Source organism: Palaemon carinicauda, chromosome 6 (assembly GCF_036898095.1).
Source record: "Palaemon carinicauda isolate YSFRI2023 chromosome 6, ASM3689809v2, whole genome shotgun sequence".
Lineage (NCBI taxonomy): Eukaryota > Metazoa > Arthropoda > Malacostraca > Decapoda > Palaemonidae > Palaemon > Palaemon carinicauda.
In genome coordinates, this window is record NC_090730.1 from 148,381,799 (window position 1) to 148,390,307 (window position 8,509).

Sequence of the window (8,509 nt, forward strand, 5' to 3'; positions counted from 1 at the left end):
GATAAAAGCAAGAATGTTATTCCATAGATTATTAGACAATTGGCGATGGAATTCTTGAAGGTATCACAGAATCTTTCGCCAAAAGGTTAGTCGCATCTTTACGCGACGTTTACTATTAAAGGGTTATTTAAGACGTAAGAACTGTAGACGACGCAACGAAATAGTAATGAATGAATGTACTGTTACTTCTTGCGCTACGCTGCCAGGTGTATAGCACATAATAATTAACAGATTATAAAAATCTTTAAAAAATCACTGTCAAAATAAGTTAATACGCAATAACTTTTTAATTCTCTTCTGAATTTATAACCCACTTTGGTTAAAAAATAATAACTTCATTAAAGCATAACCAATGACACACCCTACGTCTGGCAAAGTACCATTACGGTCACAACAGCATCATATCTAATAATAGAATTAGCCGAATAAATTATTTTTAAACTCAAAGTCGTATAATATTGTATATGAATTAAATTTATTCAATATTTATAGCCTATTCTTGGTGAATTTATCTTTTTACTTTCTAATCCATGAATTTTTAGTTACTCTATTGATTATTGTTGTCTTTTGTAGATATTGTTTACATTGGAAAAATATCTGGCGTCCTAATTTTGACGTAAGTTTTGTACAGTCCATTTATATTTTGAGGTCTTGTGATATTTGGGAGATTTCTGTTGTATTCCATTCATATAGGGCTTATATTTGTAGTTCAAAAGAGAGTTTTGTTTCGTGGGAATGCTGTAATGCAGTTCAGTATTGACTGAAAATGGCTGCTCCTTCGTCTGGCAGATACATCGAAGGCCGTCGATGACATTACACCGAGAATGAGATGAATCATGTGTCGATTGAACTGCTTACACTGTTGCAGTACGTTCCTCATGTCAAATAAAATACATAGATACTGTATGTGGGTATGATGGTGATTAAATGTACGTTGTACATATAACCCCTAAAGACCATGGGCGTTATATAGAGGTAACCCTGTCCTCTTTTCCTTTATCCAAGTCGTAATTTATTTCGTCGGCCGACACTTCAAGAATTAGTCTTTAGGGTCAATCTAATGTTTGCTTACTTATTTCTAAACATATTCATTACTGGAAAGGTTCGTGGCCGTGCAGCATACCTTAGATACTGGTTGTGGGAAGATATACTAGCCCAGGCTGTGACCCTCAGGCCGTAACCAGTCAACCAAGTTTTTCATGAAAGTTTACTAATATGAACCGAGGTAGATTTCATGGGGTGTGTGTATGATAACGGTCACCTCTATGTATTATTATGTCTAACTTAGGAAGATACGGTAGTGTAAGTGGGGTCACGCCCCCCCCCCCCCCCCCCGTTAAGCAAGTACTAAGGACACGGCTTGTAGGTTAGGTTAGGGGGGAAAGTCCAGGTTAGTTGATGTCTATTTATAATCAACGTGTGAGGAACTGGCCGCTGATATACAAAGGCTCTGATTTTAGTATTAGAATTAATTTGGAATAAGACTTCTTGTTTTGTCTAAAGCATTTTTAACCATTTACACAAGGGTACACATGCAGATCATTGGGTCACAAGGCCTGCTCTTCATAAAAAATGGGAGTCCTTAACCATGTCCTTTGTTACCTACGTATAATTAAGCGTATTTACGCTGATTTGATCAGCTGAACTAACACTGATTATTCATGTACTGATCTATGCTCATCCGTGGCTCGCTTTGCTCGCAATTTAACATTATCTTATGGCTTATGTGTTACGGCAAGAAGTACATGTTGTGCGTTAGCCACGGGACTGAATATTTTGACAGACAAAAAATTTGGTAGCCCAATTGTGGGGAAATGTTTCTGATTCCTTGGTCCAGGAATGTCTCCCTATAACATACAACAAAGAATTAATCTGTGTGGATAGTACCACTATCACCCAAGGGCTCAACACCCTCGCATTGACTTTGACGATGCAGTTCACAAACCTTCACCCTAGAAAAAGATTCATCTGTCCAGAGACCTAAAAATCCATACGTGACTCGGTAATTGATTAATAGTCTACCTTAGCTTTGTCAGTACCAAAGCCATCTCACTATTAGACTCTATTTCGTATCCGTCCTAGCGACCCCAGTGAGATGCTGGACAGGGATTTACATTAATATAGGAAATGGCAATGGATGGGAGCAGTGATGTATTAAAGTAAGAATGAGGGTCTTCACCTTCAAAGCACTAAGTGAAAGAGGCCTATACTCGCTAATACTAACTTAGCCACAGTAGGTTACCGTACTCTCTTCAGTATCTTGGATATAACTATCCCAAACCAAATTACTGGTTTGTTTGATACTTAATGATTCAAATAAAAGGATTAAAGATACCAATGTTTGCAATTTATTCTAATTTCTTTAATTACAAGATTACAGCAAAGATGAAAACCAAGGCAAATTAATAACTGCTTATGCAAATGACAATTTTTTATAAATGAAGAAGTATTAACCATAATTTACAAAACAAATGAACATTATGAAAATAATAAACTGAATAAACATGTGGGATTAACCCTTAATCAGAATAAATAAAATCCTATTGCAAATGACCTTATCCTAACCTAAGCAGTACTGTGAGGTCAAAACTCGTGGTCAGTGACCCGAGACAAATATCAACAAATAAACCAAAATTACGTTAAATTCCACGCACGCAGCCCGAAAAGTGAAAGGCCAGATAATTTTCTAAACCTCACTTAGAACAAAATGAGTACTTATTTAAAGGGGAAATGGCCATTAATTAAACTACTCACAGTTTTCAGTTCCTGGGTGCTTGTGTCTAGAGAATGGCAGTCACGAGTTCTGCCTCAAAACTGTAGTGTGCTTTAGTGGAGTCAGTGCCCTTTCCAACTTGCCCCTAGCCTCAATCTTCCTTCCAGCAAGGATCACTGCTTCCTCCTCAATGTCTCGGGCTTCTGAGGCTTATATTTTTTTCCCTTGCTCCTAGTGGATCCGTTGATGTACAAGGGGACAGGCTGGTATGGGGCAAGCGGAGAGCATGAAGTCGACTCGCGGTAGGTAATTGACCCTACTATGCACTAGTGCGGCTTGGAGGTTAATGAGGTGGTTTTCAGTTCACCATCGTCCAGCTTCCTTCTCCCCAACAGCAGTGCAACGAGGTGAATAGGCTAGGGGTCTTGAGATGCCATCTCTAGTTTATAACAGGCTTTAAAAGACTTATGGCTTGTGAGTTTTATATAGTATTCTACTTACAATACAAGGAGCAATCTTGTGACTTCATGGAAACATACAGTACAGTACATGATACTAACCCTAAATATCTGGCATACAAATAAAAAATGAAACTAAAAGGTAAATAGCAAATTGGGCTTACGTGTGTGGACGAATATACCTCCTAGACTAGCAGATTTGAGTTTTAGTAGAGCGATAAAATTAAAAGTACATAAATAGGAGGAAATGATGATGAAATACTTAAGGTGTAAAATAATGAACTCAAAGAATATTTATCTCAAGACACTCGCTTAATGAAGAACCATCATTCCCCTGCCGTGACGTCATGAACAATAATAAAACGTACCACAATTACTTTCGGCATGTTAAGGGCAACTAAACTATGTTGAGCACAATCTACAGGATATCAAAAATGGTTTCCTTACTGGGGAACCCCCATGTTTAGGTATACTTTTAAGGTAAAATTATAGTATAGTATCTGTAATGAAGATCATAAGAGGTGTTTCTGGTGTATTTATAGGTGATTTGAATGATTCTAGTGAAACTGTTTGGCAAAAATCTATATTTTTCAATTTTCAATATTTAACTTAGCCGGTGATTATATAGCTGCAACTCTGTTGCTCGACAGACAACTCTACGGAAAAACTCGCCAGCTATCGCTACACAGGTTGCGGGTGTGCCCAACAGCGCCATCTGTCGACCAGATACCCAGCTCTAAATGTAAACAAAGACTCAATTTTCTCTCTGTCGAGGTGTCGACAAGACGTACTTTACTCGCTGTTGCTAAACTGGAGTTTTTCACATCTATTTGGTGAAGTACTATATTCTAGTTTTGAGCTTTCGCTATGCAGGTGTTTTATCTTCATCTTAAATCTTGAACTCGTTTTGGATAGATTTAATTATGGGGACAAAGAGAGTATGGACTTTCTTTCACTTTTAAATGGCCGACCCTTCCCTTAGACGGAAGTGTGTTTAGGCTTTTAGTAATTATCTTATCACGTTATAGATTTTCCTCTATATATTTTATATCTCTCCGCCTTTATTAGGCCTCTTTGATTAACTTTCCATTTATTATAAACATATAAAAATAAATTTTAATGTTTTGTTTATATGCGACCTTTCCTGAGAGTAGGCGGTCCTAACTTGGAAACCGAAGTTAATCAACGTTGAGCCCTTTATATCGTAATTAGCTTTTAAAGAGCTAAGGATTTAAAACTTTTTAAATGTAATATTTTATGAAAGAATTTCTTTGATAGTCTTCGTACTGTTTTCAAAGATGAACTAACGTTTAGTTTATTTATGCTACGCAGTTGTTGACGTTCAGGACGTTCAACATGCGCTCTATCGTTACGATAGAGAGAGAGTGTATCACGGTTTCACTTTGCAGTAAGAGTAAATCGATTCTGACGTTTTGTTCATTCTTTCTTAGCTTAAATGTTTTAAATTCTATTTTAAAGGAACTTTTTATTTGAAAAACCTTTCAGTTTTTTCCTTTAGTCAAATAACATGTTTTTTTGACGAAATATAATTGGGCTCTTCTCTTAGGTGCGAAATCAAGAGAGAAAGAGAGAGAGAGATAGAGACGGAGGGAGAGAGAGGATAGAAAACGTTCCGTTCAAGCGGGTAACGTTGTTCTCGAGTTACTCTCGTCCCTAGTCGCTGTACGGGGAGGAAGGATAAAACGTTTTTAGTTTTTTATTCTCGTCCCCAGGCTACGTGCGGTGAGAGATTGAAAACGTAGTTATATGAACTAGTGTTTAGTCTCTTTCCCAGCCACTGATTTTTTTATCTTAAAATATGTTTTCTGTTTTTTGCTGGTATTAATGAGCTTGCATTATACGACTGATTTCGCAATTACTACCTTTTAATGAAGGGTAGAATTGCGTGTTTCAGGTAGAAATAAGTAAAAGTTTCGATTTCAGTGAAATAAGTGCAAAACAGAAAATCGAAGTGATAAAGTGATATGCGCAAAGTGTTACAGTGTTGCGTCCGAGGGTTCGTCTGTTCGTGCCTGTCGTTCACCTAGTCCGGGACCTCTTGCATGCTCCCAAGCCCAGGGGAGAAGTAATGTCAAACGACTTATGGGTTCGAGAGGCCTTGATCAACGAACAGACGTTTTTCCCTCTATGGTATCGGGTGTATCTTACCAAGATCTCCCCTACCATAAGACGAGAGAGACGTTGTTTCTCCTCGTCATCCGAAGGCTTTTCGCATAAGAAACCTGTCACAAGGTTTCGAAGCCCTTAAGCGAAAGTCAGTCCTTTCAGGACAGTTCCAGCGTCCTGATTACAACCATTAGGACAGCTCTGACCCTATGCAGTCATCGGATAACTGCTCGCCGCCTAACAAAAGCGTAACACAGACTCCGAGAGTCTTTTTTTGTTGGCAAAGTGTTGCGGTCACAGACGTTACCCTCGTCTCTTACCACAACCATTTCCGTTGATCCTTAATGGGTTGTATGGCAAGACATGCAGTATATGCTTGCCTCCCTTATGGAAGACTATTCTGCCGATTAGTCCGTTGAGTCTAGCCGTTTATCTCATCGATATCCTGGCTTTCAGCTAACCTAACGTTCCTTTGTGCTTACTGTTGACGTTGGCGTAGCTTAGTCACGTCAGTCAGGTTGTTGAGAACCACACTCGATGCGGTCTCGTGTGGTTTTTCAGCCGCATTTGGACGTTAGGCCACTTGCTGATGCTCCTGTTGACGTTCAAGACGTTCACTAACAATCGGAGTTGACTTGTTTTGACGTTGTGCGTCAACCTCCGCATTCTAGAGTTGTTTTGACTGCTCAGTCTAGGCAGTCAAAGCAGTCTCGAGTGGACGCTGTGCATCCTCACGCACCTGTTGTGGTTGACAGTTCAGTTGTTGACAGTTCACAGACTGTCAAGCAGTTACATGACGTTGCGTTCTGGTCCGCTACTAATGCACCAGTGAGTGTGGACTCTGCTTGTAAAGCATTGCCACCACGGTAGGTCTCTCCCTTGCTTGAGACTCAGCTTTTATCGGACAAGGTTCCTGTAGATGAGGAAGTTGCTGTTCCCCCTCCTACTGATATTCCCTTGAGGACTCTGTCAGATGGAGAGGAGCCTAAAGCTGCTTAGCCCCCTATGGACTTTAATTAAATCATGATGATTTTTTTAAGGATCTTTGTCCGGACCTTTTTGTAACTGCTGCTCCTCGTTCGCCTAAACGTCAGAGCTTACACTAGGCCTAGCTACTTCGAAGCCGTTGTTTTTAAGCTAGTGCTCTCTCGCTCTCCTAGAGAGCTTTACGTTGGCTAGGCGACTGGTTTTTCACCAAGAGGAGTTTGGGGGATACAGCCTTTGCTTTCCCTTCTTTTAAACTGGTTTATAGAGCGAGAGTCTGATATGACACGAGAGAAGTTCTCGGCTTGGGAGTTCATGCCTCTGCCCAGATAGACTTCTCAATTCTCGTAGACTCTCCCTGGCGCCTGGCCAGGAGACGCTCCAAGTTTTTTACAGGTCAACCTCACAGCTGTTTTCGAGCCTTTGAAGTTTTGCTGTACAATTATGTCATGCATAACAAGGCTTTCAGGGATGGTAAGCGGTACCTCCTCAGTCGCTAACCCCGTCTGTTGCCGCACCTGCTCCCGTAGACCCTAAATGGGCTTTGCTGCAAGACATGCAGTCCAAGCTTGCGTCCTTGATAGAGGACTTTAATGCGGAGAAGGTTGCTACCGAACCTTCTGGCCAACAACCTTCCAACCGGTCGGTTGTGCGCCCTGTTGACGCTGAGGTAACCTACTCGCGTCTGCCAGTTGAGGTGGTTCCTCCACCGATGCGACCCAGTGTGGGTTGCCAGCCGCACGTTGACGTTAAGCGACGCTCGGAGGTGGTTGTTGACGTTCAGGACGTTCAACAACCAGCAGAGGTGACTTGTTTTGACGCAGTGCGTCAACCTCAGCAACCCGGTAGGGTGTTGACTGCACAACCCAGACGGTCTAGACAGTCTCGGGTTGACGCTGTGCTTCCTCGCGCACCCATGGTTGTTGACAGTTCACAGACTGTGCAGCAGTTCCATGATGTTGTGTCCGGCTCCGTCACACATGCACCAGTGCGACCGGACTCAGCGAGCCAGACGTTTCCCACTCCGTTGCCGTTTCCTCATCAGTTTTCGGATGAGGAACCCTCTGATGAGGACGTTGCTGAACAACAAGACGATCAGCCCCCAGAATAGATCAAGCCCTGCTATCCATCCAGAAGATGCTGAAGAAGGAACGCTGCTCAGTCAGGCTGTGGATGAGTCTGGTAGGGACGCTGTCATCCGTGGAACATTTTGTGTCACTAGGAAGACTACACCTCCGTCCTCTTCAATACCATCTAGCTTTTCACTGGAAAAAGGACAAGACGCTAGAAGCGGTCTCGATCCCGGTTTCCGAAAAGATAAAGTCTTGTCTGACTTGGTGGAAGGACAATATCAACCTAAGAGAGGGTCTTCCCCTGGCTGTTCAGACTCCCAACCACGTTCTCTTCTCGGACGCATCGGACGTGGGCTGGGGCGCGACACTAGACGGTCGGGAATGCTCAGGACTGTGGAACTCGAGTCAGAGGAGCATGCATATCAACTGCAAGGAGCTGTTGGCAGTACATCTGGCCTTGAAAAGCTTCAAGTCTCTCCTTCGAGGCAAAGTGGTGGAAGTTAACTCGGACATCACCACGGCCTTGGCGTACATCTCCAAACAAGGAGGTACCCACTCACTGATGTTGTACGAGATCGCAGGGACCTGCTCATCTGGTCAAAAGGTCAAGACATCTCCCTAGTAACGAGGTTCATCCAAGGCGACTTGAACGTCATAGCAGATTGTCTCAGTCGGAAAGGGCAAGTAATTCCAACCGAATGGACCCTCCACAAGGATGTGTGCAAGAGACTTTGGGCCACTTGGGGTAAAACCATCCATAGATCTCTTTGCAACCTCGCTGACCAAGAGGCTTCCAATCTATTGCTCTCCAGTCCCGGACCCAGCAGCAATACATATACAGTGGAACCTCTACACACGAACGTATCTACATCCGAATTTTCCAACATCCGAAGTAAAATTCGAGCAAATTTTTGACTCTACACCCGAATTTTATTTCGACACACGAAGTAAACATTACGCCATTGAGCGTCGAGTGCTCAGTTCTCTCTTCCTGTGTGTATCGTGTGGTTGTCTTCTGTTTGGTCTGTTATTAACAGTGCTTATTTTCTTCCTTTTCTCACATTTCCTTTTTGATTTTACCTATAATCATGGTGCCTAAGAAGCCAAGTTGCAGTACAGGAAGAAGGCAATTCTTTCATTAGAATTGAAGCAAG

General features: G+C 42.0%; 1 protein-coding gene across 2 annotated transcripts in view; it reads left to right on the forward strand.

Moving 5' to 3' along the window:
* The first annotated feature begins 555 nt into the window (after nucleotides 1-555).
* Nucleotides 556-8,509, forward strand: part of LOC137642709 (zinc finger protein 850-like) — a 59,162-nt gene continuing 51,208 nt past the window's right edge. The window contains exon 1 of one of the 2 annotated variants that reach the window (XM_068375511.1): nucleotides 556-616. The gene's annotated coding sequence lies outside the window, so the exon portion shown is untranslated. Of the gene's footprint in view, nucleotides 617-792; nucleotides 976-8,509 lie in introns of those variants that run through there. The other variant, XM_068375512.1, reaches the window with a different exon arrangement.